Genomic DNA, 21,255 nt, shown 5'->3' with positions numbered 1-21,255 from the left:
TAATTCCCGATGAAAACGTCGGTAACCAACATATACCCTCTGGAACAATTACCGAAGGTTTCGTCGGTAATTACCGAGACCCCTATGGCAATCACATTTTACAAATTTTTTGGGCCCCACAAGTCCCATAATGTGTGTTGAATGCAAAAACATGCATAATATGGATTCTAAAATTATCCTAAGGAGAAAAAATCCCAAAATTGCTTGAAAATTTGTCAAATTTTCCAAAAAAATACGATGACTATAGACCTTCGGTAATTCCCGATGAAACCGTCGGTAACCAACATATACCTTCTGGAAAAATTACCGACGGTTTCGTCGGTAATTACCGAAACCCCTATGGCTTTCACATTTTACCAATTGTTTGGGCCCCACAAGTCCCATAATGTGTGTTGAATGCAAAAACATGCAGAATATGGATTCTAAAATTATCCTAAGGAGAGAAAATCCCAAAATTGCTTAAAAATTTCTCAAATTTTCCAAAAAAATACGATGACTGTAGATCTTCAGTAATTCCCGATGAAACCTTCGGTAATTTTTTCAGAGGGTATATGTTGGTTACCGACGTTTTCATCGGGAATTACCGAAGGTCTACAATCATCGTATTGTTTTGGAAAATTTGACAAATTTTCAAGTAATTTTGGGATTTTTTCTCCTTAGGATAATTTTAGAATCCATATTCTGCATGCTTTTGCATTCAACACACATTATGGGACTTGTGGAGCCCAAAAAATGTGTAAAATGTGATTGCCATAGGGGTCTCGGTAATTACCGATGAAACCTTCGATAATTTTTCCAGAGGGTATATGTTGGTTACCGACGGTTTCATCGGGAATTACCGAAGGTCTACAGTCATCGTATTTTTTTGGAAAATTTGAGAAATTTTTAACCAATTTTGGGATTTTCTCTCCTTAGGATAATTTTAGAATCCATATTCTGGATGTTTTTGCATTTAACACACATTATGGGACTTGTGGGGCCTAACAAATTGGTAAAATGTGATTGCCATAGGGGTCTCGGTAATTACCGACGAAACCTTCGGTAATTTTTCCAGAGGGTATATGTTGGTTACCAACGGTTTCATCAGGAATTACTGAAGGTCTACAGTCATCGTATTTTTTTCACTTTAAGCAGCCAAGGCAGTCAAGTTATTGCTAATGGATCATTCATCGGTGCAGGTGACCTTTTAGACTTTTAACCTTCTAAGACCTGGGCATAAAAGATTTCTTTTCTGGTTTTCTATGAAGTTGAACTAGGTTTGTGTAGGTTTTTATGCGATTGTGCAGGAGTCTTTTTGGCATTGTTTGCTAGGTCTATGCAGAGGGTGAAAAAACTTGATAAATTTGAGAAGATGATATGATCTTCCAATATTCAAGTGTATAAAAAAAAATTTATTTTTATTCCATTTCAAAAATGTAATTTTATCCAACAATATAGTATAATATTTTACTTATAGATCCATTGTAGATATACCCATAATCTTTTATCCAACAAATATAATGTTTTACTTATAGATCCATAGTAGATATACCCATAATCTTTTATCCAACAAATAAATGATTGAATTGAGAATGGCTTCATAACCAATTTTTTTTCTGGGAAAATAAATGATTTGAGTTAAGAATGGCTTCATAACCAATTTTTTAGTGGGAAATTGCTTTTCAGTGCAAGAGAAGGAAGATGGCATTTTCACATCACTATGTATATTGACCCACATCGACACTACAAACCATCCACTTATTTGACTTGTTCTTATTTTTTCTCTCTCCTTTTTCGTCAGTTCCTTTCTCTTTTTTCTTTAACATATTGATAATAGAAATTGCTTGTTAGACATAAAGACCTAGTTCTAGATGTATTACCGGTAAATGCTGAAGAATCAAATTGAAATTTAAGCAATAATTCAAGAGTAATCTAGTACGTACAATGACTAGAGAAAGGATACAGAGCATGCAAGGCTTATGGTTTTTGATATAAAATGGCAGAATAAAAGAATGAAATACAAACTACATCTATATATTACTTTGCTTTGGGGCCTTCGCCACTTGGGCGCTTCGCCTCTATTTTCATTTTTGAATTAGCAAGAACGGGGCCTTACTTATTCTGTTCAGGGTGGATGAAAGACAAAAGGAAGGGATCAGGGGGCTTTATGATCGGAGAAAGAGTCCAATCATTCCAATTTTGGAAGGAAAGTTTTTGCATGGCCACTGGACGTTCCATCACGCTTCTACACCAATCAAGGATCAACTCTTCATTCTTCATCGCCCATCCTTGTACCAAACACACAGAAAATGTGCCTTGAAAGCGATGGAAGTTGGAGGGGTGAAAGGGTTACCAACAATTGCCAAATATGCAATTTGAGGCATATGATTATCTGACAGTTACCCTCACAAAGCTTGCGACTGCATTCAGCTCTAACATGCTCAAACAAATTTTTGTTTTGTTTAAAATATAACAGGATATGTAAGTAATTTTTTTTTTGTTTTAAGGTTAAAATAGATATTGAGGGGTAGAAAAAAAAAGATATCAAATGAGGGGGCAAAAATTGTTAACCTCCTCCCTATGAGGGTATTGGGCCAAATTCCCCGATTTGAAAATTACCTTTGTAGGTTGTAAAGGATGCAACTCCCCGAACTTTTTGACCAAAAACTCTCTCCTTAACTCTTTTTATATCTTATACATTAAAATGGTAAAATCCGATGTAGCCTTGTCATATCACAAATTCAATATTTTCACTATAACTTACATTTTTAAAAAAAAAAAAAAGATAAAAAAAGAAAATTGGTTTCTACAGCTTCATATTGAGACAATTAGCTTAATATGTAAAGGACAACGTCAATGTCTATATCTTCTTTTGCCTATATTCCGATCTACCAACAAATATGGGACAGTAATTTTTTTTTCTTTTTTTACTTTTGAATAGAATTTTTATAGGTCAATTTATTTATTATTATTTATTTTACTAATTTACAATAATTTTTGCTTCAAACGGGAGGAGGGCGTATTCCCTACCAACAACTTCATAATATGGACGTAAGAGACTTACTATTAATCCAACCATTTTTTGACATTTTGGATTAATTTTGAGCAGCATTCTGGTTGAATAGCCTGTTATAGACCCAGAGGAAAACAAAAATGAGTATGTATGCTGGTAGAACTATATATATATATATATATAGAAAAATTTTACTATGCAGACAGTCCCTATGCAAATTCAATATTGATGATGATTTCTTCAAAAATTGTTATCAATATTTCAAATCCACATACAAAATGATCCGCACCATAAACAAACTTTATATATTTTCCATCTTATCTAAGCAACAAATGAGTCGGAACTTTAGTTGAAACGGAGCAAATAAACGAAGCACTGTATATACGCTGGCTGTAGCAAGGAAGAACTCAAAATAGTCTTGATACAACTTATATAACTTTTGAATTTGGTATTTTCAGCCACAAAAACAATGTTTTTGTTCAACATCGAAGAATTGATTACATAGTTCACTCACTTCATTGTATCACTAATGCATATTTAGGCAAGATAAGGAAACAATTCCTAATAGAGTATATCCTACAAGACAGAATTGTGATTAGCCAAATCACCCTAAACACACATAAATCCCATTGATTCCTTTTCTCCATAAACAACTCCACAGTTATACTAGTAGAGAAAACCAATTTGGAGAAAAGGAGACGCAAAGAAAATTTTACGAAAACATGCACAGCGTGTGAGATGCATTAAGGATCCTCTATTCGATTTTAATTATGTTTGTTTATGCTTGTTTTTCTTTTTCTTTTTTTTTTTAATCCTAGCAGTATATTATGAATCTTATGGACAATGTCATTACATTGTATCAATGAAAGTTTTTAATCGGATGATTAAAACCTAAATTAACTAGGTACCGACATATATTTCAAGTTTAAAAAAATTGGCATGGTTAATAAGCACGTAACAAAAAACAGGTTGATGATTCTTGTTGTAAGGACTTTGATTCAAATCGAGAAAGGAAGTTTTCTTGGCATATATAGGCTACAGCTAGGTGGGTTTTTACTAGGACACTAGAGAGATGCATTCCAAGGTAACAACTTATGGTGACTAGCTCATATACTTTATATATCTTGTTTGCTAATTAACCAAATAGGAAAAAAAAAATGAAAATGACCATCTTGAGACACGTAGCCTAAATTAGACTTGCATTAAGAGGACAACATCAATGTCTTTATCTAATTGGCCTGTATTCCCATCTACCCACAATGTTGTACAATAACTTTTTATATGTTTTTCTTTTGAATAGCAATTTTTTCTTGGTCAATTTTGAACACCAGTTTGACTGAAAAGCAAAGTTATAGATCCATCAAAAAAGAGAAAGAAAATAGCCTTTTTGTTCATGCAAAGTTGAGCTTTGACTCATGCATGGTTGTAAAGTACTCGTCGATATGAGTTTATAAACTAGTGGCACGTCCGATTTGGACATGTAGTTTGAAAGTTATAGACTTGTAGAGTTTTTCAAATACAGTATTATTTTAATATTATTTTTAAATATGTGAAGAGTGTGCCACGTGTTACTTAATAAAGGGTGCCATGTGTCATAATGGTGAGATGCCACATGTCAACCATGATTAAATACCATATTATTTTATTATTATTTTATACAATAATATTATTTAATTATTTTCTTTTATTTTCTTTTTCTTTCTTTTTCTTTTTCTTCCTTCCCCCACGTCGGAAAAAAGGACCGAGCCCCGAACCTTCTTCTTCTTCCCTCTTCTTCTTCTTCCTTCTTTCTTCTCTCCCTCGAGTCCATCGGCCTTCATCATTTCCAGCCACCCATGCTCAGACGCGCTGTCCATAGGCATAACCCAGCCGCCGGCGAGCTTGGCTGCCAAATTTGGTGGCCGGTCAGCTGGCGACACACCTAGATCGAGCGGTGGAAGCGGCGGCAGCCATCTCTCTGTCTCTCCGGTCGAATCCGCTGTGTTCCGGTGCACCCAAGCTGCACTGACCACACCAACCGGCAGCCCATCATGTGAGCTTCGTCGAAGTGTGCTCTGGTCACCGGATTCCCACCGTTTCCGACTGTGTTCTCGGTCCCTTCCCCTTAATTTGGATCCTCTGAAGCTGATGATGACCTCCAATTTCTCCAATTCAAGCTCGTTCATGGTGTACTAGGGGGGGGGTGGGGGCAAGTCGGCAGCGGCTTTCGACGAAAATTTCGGCCATCGCTGGCGGTTTTAAGCCAATTGAAAGTCAGAATTGCATTCTCCATATCCTTAGCCTTGCATTGATATCTTGTTTGTAAATTATGGATGTGTATTTGAGAGGTTGTTATTTTTGATTAAATTATTAAATTAAATATGAAAATTGGAGATTTAAATTAAATTGTATATATATATATATGTGTGTGTGTGTGTTTTCTGTATACATGTGTATGGGAGTATTGGTAAATACATGTATTATATATATATATATACATATATATATATATATATGTATATATATATATATATGTATATATATACATGTGCGGTGATGTATATAAATACATGGTGACATGTGAATATATATTGAGATGTGTGAGTGGGTATATATATGTATATATATGTATAAATATGTATTGTTGAAGCCTTTGATTATGCATATCAAAACGTATTTATACATATTTATCTGAACATTATGCTTGTTAAATTGGTTGTTAAAGGTTTTATCGTGTATATATATATTTAAATGTGTGAAAATGTAAATATATATATATATATATATATATGCGAATATATACGTAGATATCTATGGATGACTTATAATAAACTGTATTGTGATATCTTTAATGTATATCTTTACTTGTATGTGAAATTGTATGTGGCCTTGATGATAAATTTTGGTATTAAGTGAATTGAAGGATTGAGAAGAAAAAAAATAATTATATTAAATTATTGTGATCAAGAATATCCGTATATTTGATTATTTATTATTTATTATTATTATTTATGTATTTGATAAAAGCATATGAATTGGATGATATTTTATCTAAATTTAATATTTTATAATGTTATGAAATTTATAGTTTTTTTAAGATGCACTCATACACGTACCAGTGTTCTGTACTATATATGTGATTATGATAAGCGCGCAAGTTGTAGTGTCTCCCGTGAGTTGCTATGGACTTGAAGGCATGCAAGTTTGATTAGTGGCCATAAGCCGCCCCCCTCCATGGCCGGGATGACGGTTATAAGCAGCGGCGCTGTCGAGACGCTGAAGCGACCGTATGCAAGTTTCTCTCTTTAACCTCTGTCAGTCGGTGTTCGGGACGCTGGGTACCTTCGGGCATCACTGGTATATAGTATGGTGCATTAAGTATTTTTTATATGTTCGTACATATATTTGTATGCTATATTATTTGATATTATACTGTATATACCACACCATACAGAGGAGCCGAACCAATGTGGTCCATGTAGAGCTAGCCTCATAACCATGTTGCCTACGAGTCCAAGGGATCGGATGGCCAATATAGGCAACCATCCTGGTTTGTATTGGTAGCAGAGTGCCTGCGACAGCTAGAATCATGGATCACGTAGCATGTTAGAAGGTATCGTATGTATCTCCATTACGAGCGTGCATATTTCATTTTATGCTATGGATTTTAAGATATGATTTTATGTATTTATGTTATGTTATCTATTTGTGATTTAATTTCTTACTAATATTCTTAATCGATGTTATTATATTCTTATTACTATTAATTGTATTTAACTATTTATTTAATCATTATTGTCACTGTTATCGAGATTGTTATTATTATTTATAATAATTATTTTTATAGAAATTCCAATTCCTATTATTATCATTATTATAATTATAGTTGTTATTATTGATTATTATTTTTATTTTTATTTTTATTAACACTATTATGAGATCTTTAATTTTAATTTTGTTATTGTTTTTATTATTCTTATTACCATATGGTACCTTCGGATAAATATCACAGCCTACGGGCAAGAAAGATAGCCATTGGACAAGTATAATAGTCCTCGGACAAGTGGTAGCCTTTGGATAGGTGAGATAGCCCTCAGGCAAGTTACATTAATACATGTATGGGAAGATGATAACCCTCAGACAAGTTACATTAATACATGTATGGGAAGATGATAGCCCTCAGGCAAGTTACATTAATATATGTATGGGAATATAATAGCCCTAAGGCAAGTTACATCAATACCATCATCATTAAAATGTTTGTTATAGTTTTTTTTATTGTTAATGTGATGTTGTTTTACCTTTCTTTCTATGTTACGCATTAGCATATTTGTAAAACGATATTTAAAGTGTATTTGGCATGTGTAGCACTAACTGGATGGTGTGGGCGGACGAGAATCTATGATGGCATATTTTAATTGGTTATTTACTAAATTAATTCCATTATATGCCTTTTATATAATTTGTTATCGAAGTGCTGCCAGTTGTGAAACTTAAATTGTAGTAATGTGGGAGAAATAAGGGGATGAATATAGAAGTGTGTTTTCAGTGTAGGAAATTTATGGTAAGTCCAACCCTTAAGGGAGGTTCTGTCGGATTTTCCATTTGAAGGTCCGGTAAGGTTTTTCTGGGATCAGAGCTTGTCTACGGTTCAGGTGAGGATTTTGAGACGGGTCCTGACAACTTTAGTTCAAACAGAATAAATCAACAAGGCAGGTACATATATAATAATTGTAATTTCAAAACAAAACAAAATTTTTTTAGAAACTGCAAAAGCACAGAATATAAATAAGCATGCAACTACTATGTATATAAGTATGCAAATTCAAATACATACACACATACACATACATACAGGGCCAACTACCAGGAAAGAGTTAAGCAGACAAAAAAAAGTTGTTTTTCTTAGGTACTTTCACTGGCTACCCCTTTCCTTAATTTCACTTTAGTCCAGGTACAGTTTCTTTGCTATGCTACGTATATAAGGATTTGCAACTTCGAATACATATATACATATATATATATATATATATATATATATGTGTGCATGGTATACGTATATATGCTTTACATTCCTTTGTTTCTACATCTAGCAAAAAAAATTCCTTTGTTTGTATCAAATTTCGGCTAAAATCCATGCATATGGTTGAAAAAGGAACTCGAACCTCACAATCAGTACGAGGAGGAGATCCAGCACGACATATTCTAAAGAAAAGTCTAAGGAGGAGTCCATTTATAATTTGTGGTGAAAGGCTGTGTGATAATTATGAAGTTGTTATCATCTAGATATGTCCTGGAGTGACCCAGACCTAGCTCCTATCCATTCAATGTGACAGTTTTGTATAAAATATTATATATATATATATATATATATGTATGGTATGCCATTAGTTGTTAAGTCCCCAGTATTTAGCCCTTCAAAGCTTTTGAATTTGGGTAGGTACACAAGCATCTAGCTGGCTAAGCTAGCTCAAATAAAGTATATGACGATTTCATCAAACCAATTTCCATTTAGATACATAGAGTGAATTAATTAATTACTGTAGCACACCTTTATACACTTTTTTACTGTTAAATTCTAAATCCTGCATCTAAGATCAATCCTGAAATCCGATGGAAAAAGCCAACTTTTATATTCAATTATATGAGGACATGCAAATACATCTATACTGTATATATATATATATATAGATATTATATGCCAATGAAATTCACCCTTTTTTTTAATCATTTTCAATATGGAAGGGAAAGCCACAAACTACAAAAGTTACAATTATAGCGATCTGAGAGCATAATATATTTGGTTTAATACATATCTTTTTATTGACTATCTTTTTGTTTTCTTGTTTTCTATTTTCAATGTATTACGATATATATATATATATATATATATGTATATAATTTGCTTTCTTAGGGTCAAATTAATATTAATTGTCACTGAAAACAACTATGAAAACTTTATGATTAGATTTAATTAAGCTCCTCTGTGTTTTGCGGCTTATTTTACATATATATGCTCCTATACTTCTGAAAGTTACATGCAATTAAAATGATCATGTCAGCTTGTTGAATAAATTCTAATAAATTCTATATTTTCATGATGTTAATGGTGGACCAGGAGGGCCATATACTACGACTCCCCAAAAAGTTATTAATTGAAAAGCACGTTTCTAAAGTAAGATCAAATTTCCAAATAAAGCTTTGGCCCATTAATTTCTTCTTTTAATAGTAATAAGAATGCAAATTGTTAGTTGGATAATTTTGACAAAAGGATGGAAAGTTAGAAAATAAAAATACGTTTTAATGAATCTAAATGCTGAAAACAACATGTACCAAAAAAGAAGAAGAAGGATTAAAAAAAAAAACAAAAACGATAACTATTTAGAAGAAGCTAGCCTTTTGGGCTTCTTCCTTCTTTAAAGGATGATGTATCTTCCTCTGTTTAGCTTAATGAAGTTTCTTTTCAATCCCCACAAAAAAAGAAAAAAAAGAAGAAGAAGAAGAAGATATTTAGAAGCAAAAATTATCTGAATTGGTACGCGCATCATATATATATATATATATAACATATACATATATGTTTTTTTTCTCAATGAAAAACCAGCTGAAGAGTTCATAGACATTCAAAATATCTCAAAAGTGGATCCCCCAAAGTTTGAACAGAATTCACAAAGGTTGAGTAGCAGATATAATTTGTACTCCATCGGCAACAAAGAGATTCTTCTTGGTCGGTCTGCCACTACTAATCCACAACTCCATTTTCCACATTTTCCAATTCCATCATCAATATGTTTCACAATTATTATCACCCTCCTTCAAACTAATACGTAAAACAAAACAAAAACAGAAAAAAAGAAAAAGTCAAAAAATAAAAATAAGTGATATGTTGTTCAACTAAAATTGTAGTAATATTCTTTAGAAGATCATGTTAATATATATGTTACTATTATTTTTACTTCTTATTAGATTAAGATCATTTATATTAGGAATCTTAATATAATGCTACTCTATAAATATATGCCATTTAAAAGGTGGGGTATATCAACAGCAATGGTTGTGCTGGATTATTACTTTTTCCATGACATGCATATGTAACCAATATACATACATATTATATTTTTTATATATAATATGAAAAGGAAAGAGGGAAAAAAAAAGAAAGAAAAAAAAGAAAAATGGGTCCCAATCCATATCAGAGGCGGCAAGAAAAGGGGAAAATGAAAGTATTATAGGCTAATCTTTGAAAATGAAATTAACCATTAAAAAAAAAGAAAAGGGAAAAAAGGAGGAAAAGCCTAACATAAAGCCCCACCTTAAGGTTAATAGCCAAAGAAAGAATGATGGCCGGTGACCGACTTTTCTATTTTCCTTTTTCACAGTCTCTCAAAATTTTTCTCCTTTTTATTTTTATTTTTATTTTTTATTTTTTCATTTTCATTCCTCACAAAGCGGAAGTCTGCCTTCCCCATTACCAGCCATCAACACCTTTGTCAATCTCTCCCATCTCTTTCTTTCTTTCTTTCATTTTTTTTTTTTTCCTTCCCATTTTTTTTCTTTTAATTTTCTTAATTGTTTATTATCGAATTATTAAGAAAAAAAAAAAAAGAACAAAATTCAGATGACAAAGATACGTACACATTTTCACAGAGAAAGAAAACCAAAAATGCGTCAAAACCCAAAAAACAGCAACAGATTCTACCTGTAAAGGGGTTTGATTCAAGGTACTACATTTCCTTTATTTGACCTCATCTATCTTTCTCTGTAATATTATTTGTATATTTATAATTTTTTCAAATGGACATATTAACCTTTTCACTGTTCTTTCATTAACTTTCCAACCAAACCCACATAGTTTATCTACGTGGTAATAACACAGTTTTGTCTATGTGGGTTTACAAATATTTCCCACATAGTTTATCTATGTAATAAGAACACATTGTTTTATCTATGCGGGTTTACAAAGATTTAACCTTTTCTACATATTGAGCAAATAAATAATAAAAAAAAACCGAAAAATGGGCAGCTGAATTCTGAATTCTAACATTTTTTTATTAAAAAAAGTTAAAAAAATATTTTTTTGTTTTTTGTTTTTTGTTTTTTTTCTAACCGTTGGTGGGGATGAAAAGAAAAGAAAAGAAAGTGAAAATGGGAAAAAGGGGAATGGCTTAAGTCCCTCCAAACAAGTAGAAAACGGAAAATGAAATATAATTAAGGAAATATATTTAATATATTCTATTTAGATTTTAAAAAAATATATACAAGTTCAATAATATTCAATTTAAATTTTAATAAATTTTATAAAAATTTAGATATATTTAATTAATATTTTATAAATTTTTTTTAAAATATAATAGTATTTAAAAAATTATAATTTTAAAAAATAATAAATATTAATAAATTTAAAAAAAATTTAACAGTAAAATTATGAAAAAAATGATTAATATAAAATTTAATTTTAATTTTAAAAATTTTATTAGATTTTTATAAATTATCCATAAATTCTATAAAATTTTATTATAATTTATCGGAATTTTTTAAATTTATAATTTATTTTAAATTGAATATACCTAAAAGGAGGAGGAAGGAAGGGAGGGGATTCACAGTTTATATGTCCTTTGTTGGGGTGTTGTTTTGTTGCCGTTAGTGATAAGCACGCCTGGCAACTCATCATTCCCTCCAACTCCTCTCTTTTCTCTCTCTATCTCACTCTCTCTCTCTCGCTCTCTCTCCGCCTGTCTCTTTGCTTTTCTCTCTTTCACTCTCTCTCTCTCTCTAGCATTTTTTTTTTTTTCCTCATTTTACTTCCTCTTCTTTTTCTTCTAGCGGCCCCCACTTTACTGTTTCAGCTAAGCTTTTTTCCGTAATTTTGTCTTTAATTGCTGTTCCTTGGAAAATTCTATCATATATATATATATATATATTCCAGTTATTTTTGTCCGTTGGATTGGATCTGATTCTTTGATTCTGTTTTATGCAAATTCTTAATCGGATTTCGTCCTCGAGACCATCAGGTACGCTACCAGTTTTTGGATTCTGATGTTGGGTTTTTTTTTTTTTTTTTTTTGGTTTTCCTCTGCTTTTTGTCAATTTTGGTTTTTATTAATGTTAATGAGTTTGGTGAATATTTGTTTCGTTTTGCGAAATCCAATAAAATAAACCCTTTGAAATGTGTGAGCTTTTTGTTTGAGGTGTGGGATTAGTGAAATGTGTTTCTCAATAAATTCTTATAGATTTTAGCAAAATTTGATTCTTTTTATTTTATTTTTTTAGTTTTTTTTTCCAATATTTTTGCTCTTGTGGGATTGATCGGATTGACGGATGGGTATGATGTAATTGGTTTTCGCTGATCCAATGCAAATTATGATGTTGTATTGCTCGATTTCAGCTGAGCTTGATTTTTTTGGGTAAATTTATTTTTCTTTAAATGTGTAAATTTCTGCCGTGCAATTTAACTGCATCTTTTATCGGATTTCAGATTATAGTAATTCGTGATAGCTCTAACGTGTAAATTTGGAATGCTGGATTTCCAAGACCCGTTTGGTATTGTTATGTTTTTTGGTTGTTGTGACTCATTTTCTAATAAATTCCGTCTACACTTTGTCTTTTACGTGTCTGTCTTTGTCTGTATTTCTTCAAAGCTTTCACTTTCAGTTGAAGTCTGTTTACTTCCGTTTCAAAATGCTTCCGTTGTTCTTCTGTTTGTGCAATCCTGTGGTTTTCTGCGAGGACGGCTTTAACCATTTATTATGGAGGGAACACCCATCTTTGTTAACTTCCAAATTCTTCTCAATATACTTCTTACTATTCCCCCTTAACCCTTATCTTCTTGCTGCGTCTTCTGGTTTTTGTCGTTATAGTTTTCAATTTTCCAGTTTGTTTTTCTTTTTTTTTTCTTTTTTTTTTTTTTGATATCATTCTTCCCCCCCCAAAAAAAAAAAAAAAAAAGAAGAAAATTTTCTCTTCATCATAAACTCATATGTATTTACACCGTGATTGCTTATTCTGACATAAGAATTCCAAAGTAGCCATGGTATTGGCTAACATATTTTTTGTTGGGGGCATCGTTTTGGCTAAATGATTGCTGGAGATATATTATATACATTCTTTAATTCTTATTCTTCTATGGAATGACTAAATTTGACTTTGTGGATGAACTGCCAAAAGCAGCATTTGAAGAAAATATTTCACAGTAAGCTGCATTGTTCGTCTATTGACGTGAAAATGCACTTGTTTTTTTGAAAAGAAAAACTTTATGAATAAACCGGGGAAGTAAATGAATTGATTACTTGAACAAGATGTTAGCTTTACTGTTATCTTCTTGCTGCGTCTTCTGGTTTTTGTCGTTATAGTTTTCAATTTTCCAGTTTGTTTTTTTTCGATATCATTCTTTCCCAAAAAAAACAAAAAACAAAAAACAAAAAACAAAAAACAAAAAAACAAAACAAAACAAAACAAAACAAAAAAAAAAAAAAAAAAACAAAAAACAAAACTTGAAACGTTTTTTTTTTTTTTTTTTAAATTTGGATAGAAACATGCCCTAGAAACCTACATAAATAATTTGAGAATTTTATATTATGTATAAGGAGTTGGATAAACGTCCTTATGAAAATAATCTAGTGTAAAAAACATGTTTTTCTCATATTATAATTCCTATGCCTTCTATTATAAATAAGCAAATAGTTTTTTTCTTCTAATTTATTTATTTATTTATTTTGGGAAAGAAGATAGTTTTGAGAGGACTAAAATTATATATATAGATATATAGTCAATTTTCTATCATAGCATCTTGATGAAAAATTACTAACCTTTGTATATTGATTCAAAAGGTAATATTTAAAAATATAATCTTTTAATGACATATTAAAGGCATAGAATGTAAAATAAACTCTATCATGACTAATAAAAATCTTATATATATTTTAAATTTCTACCCTTTAAGCAATTTGATGGATGATAAGGAAGGTTCTATTGATTTTTCATCAAAATCATCATAATATGAGAATTTTTGTTTATATATATATATATAAGTATAGTCAGTTTCAAATAAAATTTTCATTATTTTATTAAAATTAGGTTCACTCTTAATAACAATTGAATTCTATCAATAAATGGTTATTATCTTTTAAATGATAATCCAATAATTTTATATACAACTTTATTTTTAAAAATAACAATTTAAACATTTAATTTATAATATGATAAGAAACTTTTTGTTAACCAACAGAAAAACAGTCAACCAATCAATTAAGCTTGAGATTGATCACTAAACTTTATTAAACTTTTTTATTTGTCAAACAATTAAATTAAAAAACAAAAACTTTTTTTTTTATTAGATTGCAATAATTTTTACGCTAAAAAGGAGGCTGGCAAGGCGGAGGCCACATGCAAAGGCATTCACTATAAATGTCAGGACCGCCGCCGCTATAACAAAATCCAAAAGCCCCTGTATGCGCTCGCGCACATTTTGAATTACAACATTCGGTACCACAGTCTTCACTGCATTTCTGCATATCGGACCTACACATTTCGTTTGGCATCACCGGTAACCCCGCCTGCCTCAATGCCAGCGACATTGGTGGAGATGGTTCTTGTCTATCCTCACCCTGCTGGTCTCCTATTGCCTTTAGAACTGCTGCTGCATCCATCAAATTATAATCATATAGTAAATTTGTATTAAATATAAGAAAAGAAAACAAAGATGAAGATTGAGGGTATTCTATAAGTATTCAAAATAATTAATTAACTAGACGATTGAAAAAAAAAAAAAAAGCACAAAAAAAAAAAAGGAAATTGGTATTTGTTTTATGTTGAATTCCTCTTTTCCATTGTAATTAGAGTTCACAAAAAGCAATGGAAATAAAGAAAATGACAAAAAAAGAAAAAGAAGGTAAAGGAAGAAACTAATCACAAGCTTGTTTAAGGGGATATGAATGAAAAAAGAAAAAGAAATACTTGATGTAAATACTATGAGAATGAGGAGGATGCAGGAAATGGAGGGATTGGCCACCATCTTCAATTTCATCTGTGTTTCTCTACTTTGCTATATGTTCTTGAATTTCTGATATATATATATATATATTATATAGATCTCGAGTAACAGGATTAATCTCTAAAATATATAATAATTAGGAATCTTTTGGTGGAATTCAATGCTTGCCTAATTTGAGATTCTATATTTTAATTAAAAGGAAAATATAAGTTGGGAAATCAACAATGGACAGGATATATATGAATTCATTATTGTTTTCCTATTTTTGTTCGGGTCGTTGAAATTAATTGTTTACCTTGCTGCCACGAGTCAATTTGTATATATTTAAAGCTAGCTCCTTTACTAGAATATTAATTATTTTTCTATCTCTCTACACTTTTTCACACCTTTTTTATAAGATGTTTTCACTCCATATAATCAAATCATTAATAAATTAGCATCCAAATTAAAATCTTTTAACTTTGGGTCCATGCAATATGATAATCTACCTCAAAAAACTGAAAATGATAATAATGCATTCTCTCTTTATATTACCTATCTGCTATACAAAGTTCACACTAGTTTTCTCAACGCACATGTTTATTTACTTCAAGTGGAATATAATAACGATTAGACTGATTTTGATCATTCTAATCGGGTCAGCCTTAGCCCATAAGTTTCTTCACTGGACAATTAAGGAATTCAAATCCCCTGTTTTTCTCTGTTTTCTAGTACAATTGGCAGCTGTGCATAAAGTAATTGTTACTCGTGTATCAATTATTTGGCTCCTGCTACTGTAAGGTGAGGGATGCAACAGTTCTAATACTTATGGCTTGGACTCCAACAATTTTCAACAAACCTAAAATAATAACAATCTAACAATTTTATTAGATATTTTAATTTTCAAAAATAGCGGTTGAGATCCTTAAATTTTTAAGTTATTATAGATTAGTTCAATCCCCAATTTGGCCTAACAAATTGATGAATGTTTGGTTGGTAAACTTGATTTTGTAATGGAGTGGAAAAAGTAGTCTTTGAGCAAATAAAAGAAATCAGTCACATGGACGAAACCGTTATCAATTTATTTGATAAATTAAAGATTGAACCAATTTATAATAAATTGATAATTGAGAACTTAAAAAGCTCTACATTTGAAAATTGAATATCTAAATTGTAAGATTTTAAAAATCAAAAGTATTAAAATGAAATTAACTTAATTTTAATTTTTGATATAATAAGGAATCTTTCATTTGTAATACCTCATTCCAAAGTACATCGAAAATTTCTAAAATTTGACCAAAATTGACCAGGTTTGACCGTTGTTGACCGAGAAGGGGTCAAATATTGACTTTTTACTTGTGATGGAATTTCACATTGACTGAGATACCATTAAAAAGTACACGTTATCACGAGTCCATAAACTAGTAGCATGTCGAAAACGGAGCTACAGTTTGAAAGTTATGAGCAAAACAAATTGGGGTCCAAATTGTTCAAGGGTGCCAGTTGACTTTTTATTTTTGGGGATATGAGCTTCGACTCATGTACGGTTGTGAAGTACTCATCGATACGAGTTCATAGATTAGCGATACATTCTATTTGGACATGTGTTTTGAAAGTTATGGACATGTAAAATTTTCCAAATACCGAAATATTTTAATATATTTTGACTTGAGTGAACAGTGTGTGCCACGTGTCGTATTTTTAGCCAATCCCATGAGTGAACAGTGCCACCCACGGGTGGCTTTTATTTTGGCCAAAACACGTGAGCCGAGGGGAAGAGAGAGAAAGAGTGGAGGAGAGAGAGAGAGAAAGAGAGAGAGGGAGAGAAGCCACCACCACCGTTGACTGCTATCCATTCACTTTTAAGCCACACACGCCACCCTAGCTTGAAGCCCACCTGAAAACCGACTGGCCAACCAAAAATCACGGCCAGATTGTCGGCGATGCACCCTGATTGAGACATTTTCCGGCGAGTGGTCGATTTCCTTCTCTCGCCGATATCTCCCAAACCAGACCTCCATTTGCCTCACAGCGGTCCCGTTGAGTTACCTATCACCAGATCTACCACTTCACCAAGTTTCACGGCCAGTGGCCACTGGACGCGCCGTCGGCAGTGACGGATTCCCGTGACCACGATGGCTCACCGGAAAATCCAATTCCAGTGAGTTTTCGATCACCCCACCTATCCTTCCCCACTAATTCGACCTCCCTAAACCCAAATCTGAGGTCGCTTTCCTCCAATTCGCGACGGATTGAGAGAATCGAGGACTTGAATTCCGAGAGCTTTCCGACGAGATCTCGGCCACAACGGGTCTGATCTCCAGGAGGTAAGCCTCAATCTGCGATCCTCATTCCATAAGCTTCATTTTGGTATATTACTCACAAATTTTGGTTAACGTTTGTGTTAAACCCACCGGATACCGAGTATTATTTATCCGAATAAAATATTAATTTATTTGAGTTATGTAATATTGTTGTTCTAGGAGCACGTGTGCGTCGTGGAATTGATTCCATGGAGGATCTTGGGTTAATTGCATGCTTGAGGTGAATGACCTACCTTCAAATTAATTTCGTGAATAAAATTTGTGAATATTTTGTATTAATTGAATATTTGAAATTGATATTCTATGTGATAGATATTTAGTATATTTATATTAGGAAAAATTGAGTGAATCAAAATATTTATATATTAAGAAATATTTTGATATAAAGAATTTTATGAAATTGAAATTGAAATTATTAATTATTAAATTAATTTGTTGGAATATTTCATAATAGAATATTTCAAAAATATGTTTATATGTTCGATATTATAAGAATTTCTATCTAGAATTGTATTGCCAATTTATAATATTTTTAATATATGTTTTGGTGCCAAAAGAATATATTTGGTAATTTAAAGAAATTGTGGTTTTGATTTATTTTAATTATTGCTATTGTTATTATTCAATTATTGTGCACAATTATATGAATTAATTATATATGGAATTTATATGCTTTTCATATTATTGATTTAAATTGATTTTTGAAAATTTGAGAAAAATATGGATTTAAATTGTTATGTTTCAAAAATATTTATGCATTGAAATATTAATGGCTTGACCTTATGCCATTGAAAAATTTGTATATTCAAATTGATGGATTTGAACTTGATGGATTTATAATGATGATTTAAAAGAGAATGTGGAAAATTATGGGTTTAATTGGATGGAATAAACCCGATGATATTTATGAAATTTTGAGATTTTGAAAAAATATTAATTTATGATTTATGAGTTTTTAGATGCACCATACACGTACTAGTGTTCTGTGTATATGGATGTGATTAGTGCGCACATAGATATGATTAGCGCGCAGGTGGGTGTGAGTAGCCCGCAGGTGATTTATGGGGTTGTCCTGTGGTTGCCATCGGATGAGAGTAGGCCGCCCCTCCATGGCCGAGATGCCTGTTAGCAGCGGCGCGGTGGGATGTCACACGACCGTATGCTGGTTTCTCTCTTTAACCTCCTGTCTGGCGGTGCTCGGGACGCTGAATACCGTTGGCGCCACTGGTATATAGTGGGTGCATCAAGTGGTTTTCGGAACATGATTTTCAAAATAAATATTTTGAAATTATATTTAAATTAGAATGTATTTAATGTTGTTTTTATTATTTTTTTTCAATTGGAGATTTTAATACAAATTTTATGGAATTTTATTATGTTTTTAATTACCTATTTATATTAATGTTTTAACAATGCATTTTATCTTAATTTTACTATTTACATTGATTTGATGATTGTAAAGAGATCTTACTATGTTCTTACCATTTATTTTAAATGGAGATTTTAATTTGGTTTAATTATTCTTTTATTTAATTGTTCAATTAATTAATTCATTCTAATTATTTTAATTATTTCCTGAATTCTCTTAATGTAAGTTTCATTAATATTTTTTATATTATTTGTTTATGACATTTACCAATCATTTAGTAATTGTTACAAAATTATTTTTATTTCTATTTTGATTTTATTTTCATTATAAATTTTGGAACCTTGATTTATTGTACTTTATTTTATATTTAGTTGACTAATTGTTTCCTTGGTTTTCGAGGCATACAAATAGCGGGTTTTGTAAAACATTTTAAAAAGGGGAACATTTCTAACAGAGTGAATTGTGAGAGTTTTGAGAGAAAATATTATTTCAAATATTCATTATAATTATTTATTTAATTGTTTGGTATTGATTAATTAAGTTTCTTTTATTGTTATATTATTAATATTATAATCGTGTAATAGATTGTGTCACTCACTGAGATGATTAGCATCTCGTGTTTTTAAATTCCGTTCTCCTAGGCCCAGGTTGGAAGATGTTAATCATCCGGGGCGAGCCCGACGTCTCCATTTCCTCCCTTTTTCCTCTCCATTTTGTATTGCTTCATCTGTCATTGCATTTGTGAAGTCCCATATTGGTTGGAGGGAACGAAGTATGACTTATAAGCGTGTGGATACCTTTCCCTTGAAAATGCGTTCCCATGAGGGAATGTCAGGACCCGTCCAGAATTCCTCCTCCGGAACCCTAGACAAGCCCTGATCCCAGGGAAACCCTACCGAACCCTCCAACGGAAAATCCGGCAGAGCCTCCCCTAAGGGATTTACTTACCACAAATTACCTGCACTGAAAACACACTTCTATAAACATCTCCTTATTCCTCCCACAAACTACAAGTTGTTCCACAAATTTCAGCACTTCTCAAAAACAACAACAGTCCAGTGCATAAATAAAACAGAAGTATCCCAATAGTATACAGAGCCTTAAGAAGTGCTAAACAACATAAATACAACAAAGCTGAAAGAAATAATACACTGAAATGAAAGAGTACAGAAGTACTTCTCGAAACACAACAGCAACGGAAAACTTGGTTCGCTCCGGAAGAACGTCTACCACCACTTGCACCTAAGGGAACGGAATTTAAGAGTGTGAGATGCTAATCATCTCCGTGAGTAACCCGAACTACTGAACACCTTTTGTGATAATAAAAATAATAGTAATAGCAATTAAGGAATGGAACAAATACCAACAATTAATAAATAAATAATAATAACTGTTGGAAAATAATAATTTCCCTCAAAACTCTCACCAATCGCTCCGTTTGAAATGTTCCCTTTTTAAACCTTTTCGCAAAACCCAATGTACAAACCTCCCAAAAACCAAGGGATTAAACCATTTGATAAACAATAATTAAATAAAAACATACTCCAATATATATAATAAAAATATAATAAATTATAGTAAATAATTTTGAACACCTTTGGGGTTTAAACCATTATTTGCAATTTACACCGACGCACCACACCATATACCGGTGATGCCCTCCGATACCCAGCGTCCCGAGCACCGACTGGCGGGGGGTTAAAGAGAGAAACCTGCAATGGTCACTTCGGCGTCCCGACAGTACCGCTGCTAAAACCATCACCCGGCCAAGGAGGGGGGCGGCTATGCGCAACAATAACCTTGCCTGCCCACGGTCCAATGGCAACTCATGGGTGAAGTAATAACCGTGCGCTAAACCACATAATAACCGCGCACTACCACGTGTCCATACACCATACACCAGAACACCAATACTGTATGAGTGCGTCTAAAAATAAACAATAATAACCAACCGTACCGTTTTCCAAAATTACCGTGGGAAGTATACCAAATTCTCACAAAACACCATCCCACATATTTTTATTTAATAACCCGGTACGAAACGGCGATAATCAACAAACCACAATTTTCTCGAAGTACGAGATGCACCCATAAAAATACCGCGGGCATAATTTATAAAATTCAAACCAATATTTTCGTAAAATATTTAACCCAATTATGCCCCGAAAAATCAAATTTAAAACCACGTACAAATACTACCAAAATACACCTTGCTCATGCATAATAAATACATTAAACCAAAATAAAACCATAATAAACCACACCACATGAGCATAATTTAAATACCAAATTAAATATCAATTAAATATAATTAATCGCCCAAAATAATTTTTGAAGGTGGGTCACTCACCTTGAGCACGCAAATCAACCAAGATCCTCCTCGCGATCAACTCCGCCACTCGTACGTGCACATAAACAACCACAGTGCACAAACCAAAAATATTAATATTTTATTCGGGTAATTCCCAAATAGGTACCCGGGGAGCGAACACCAAACGATATCTAAAGGTTACGAGTTATATACCGAATCGAAGCTCGCGTGATGAGGATCACGAATTCGGTCTTACTTTCCGGTGATCGGACCCGACGGGTTCGGAATCTCACCGGAAAGCTTTTCGAGTTT

This window comes from Ziziphus jujuba, chromosome 1 (assembly GCF_031755915.1).
Source record: "Ziziphus jujuba cultivar Dongzao chromosome 1, ASM3175591v1".
Classification (NCBI taxonomy): domain Eukaryota; kingdom Viridiplantae; phylum Streptophyta; class Magnoliopsida; order Rosales; family Rhamnaceae; genus Ziziphus; species Ziziphus jujuba.
The sequence above is the reverse complement of the archived record's forward strand: the minus strand, read 5'-3'. Positions refer to the sequence as shown.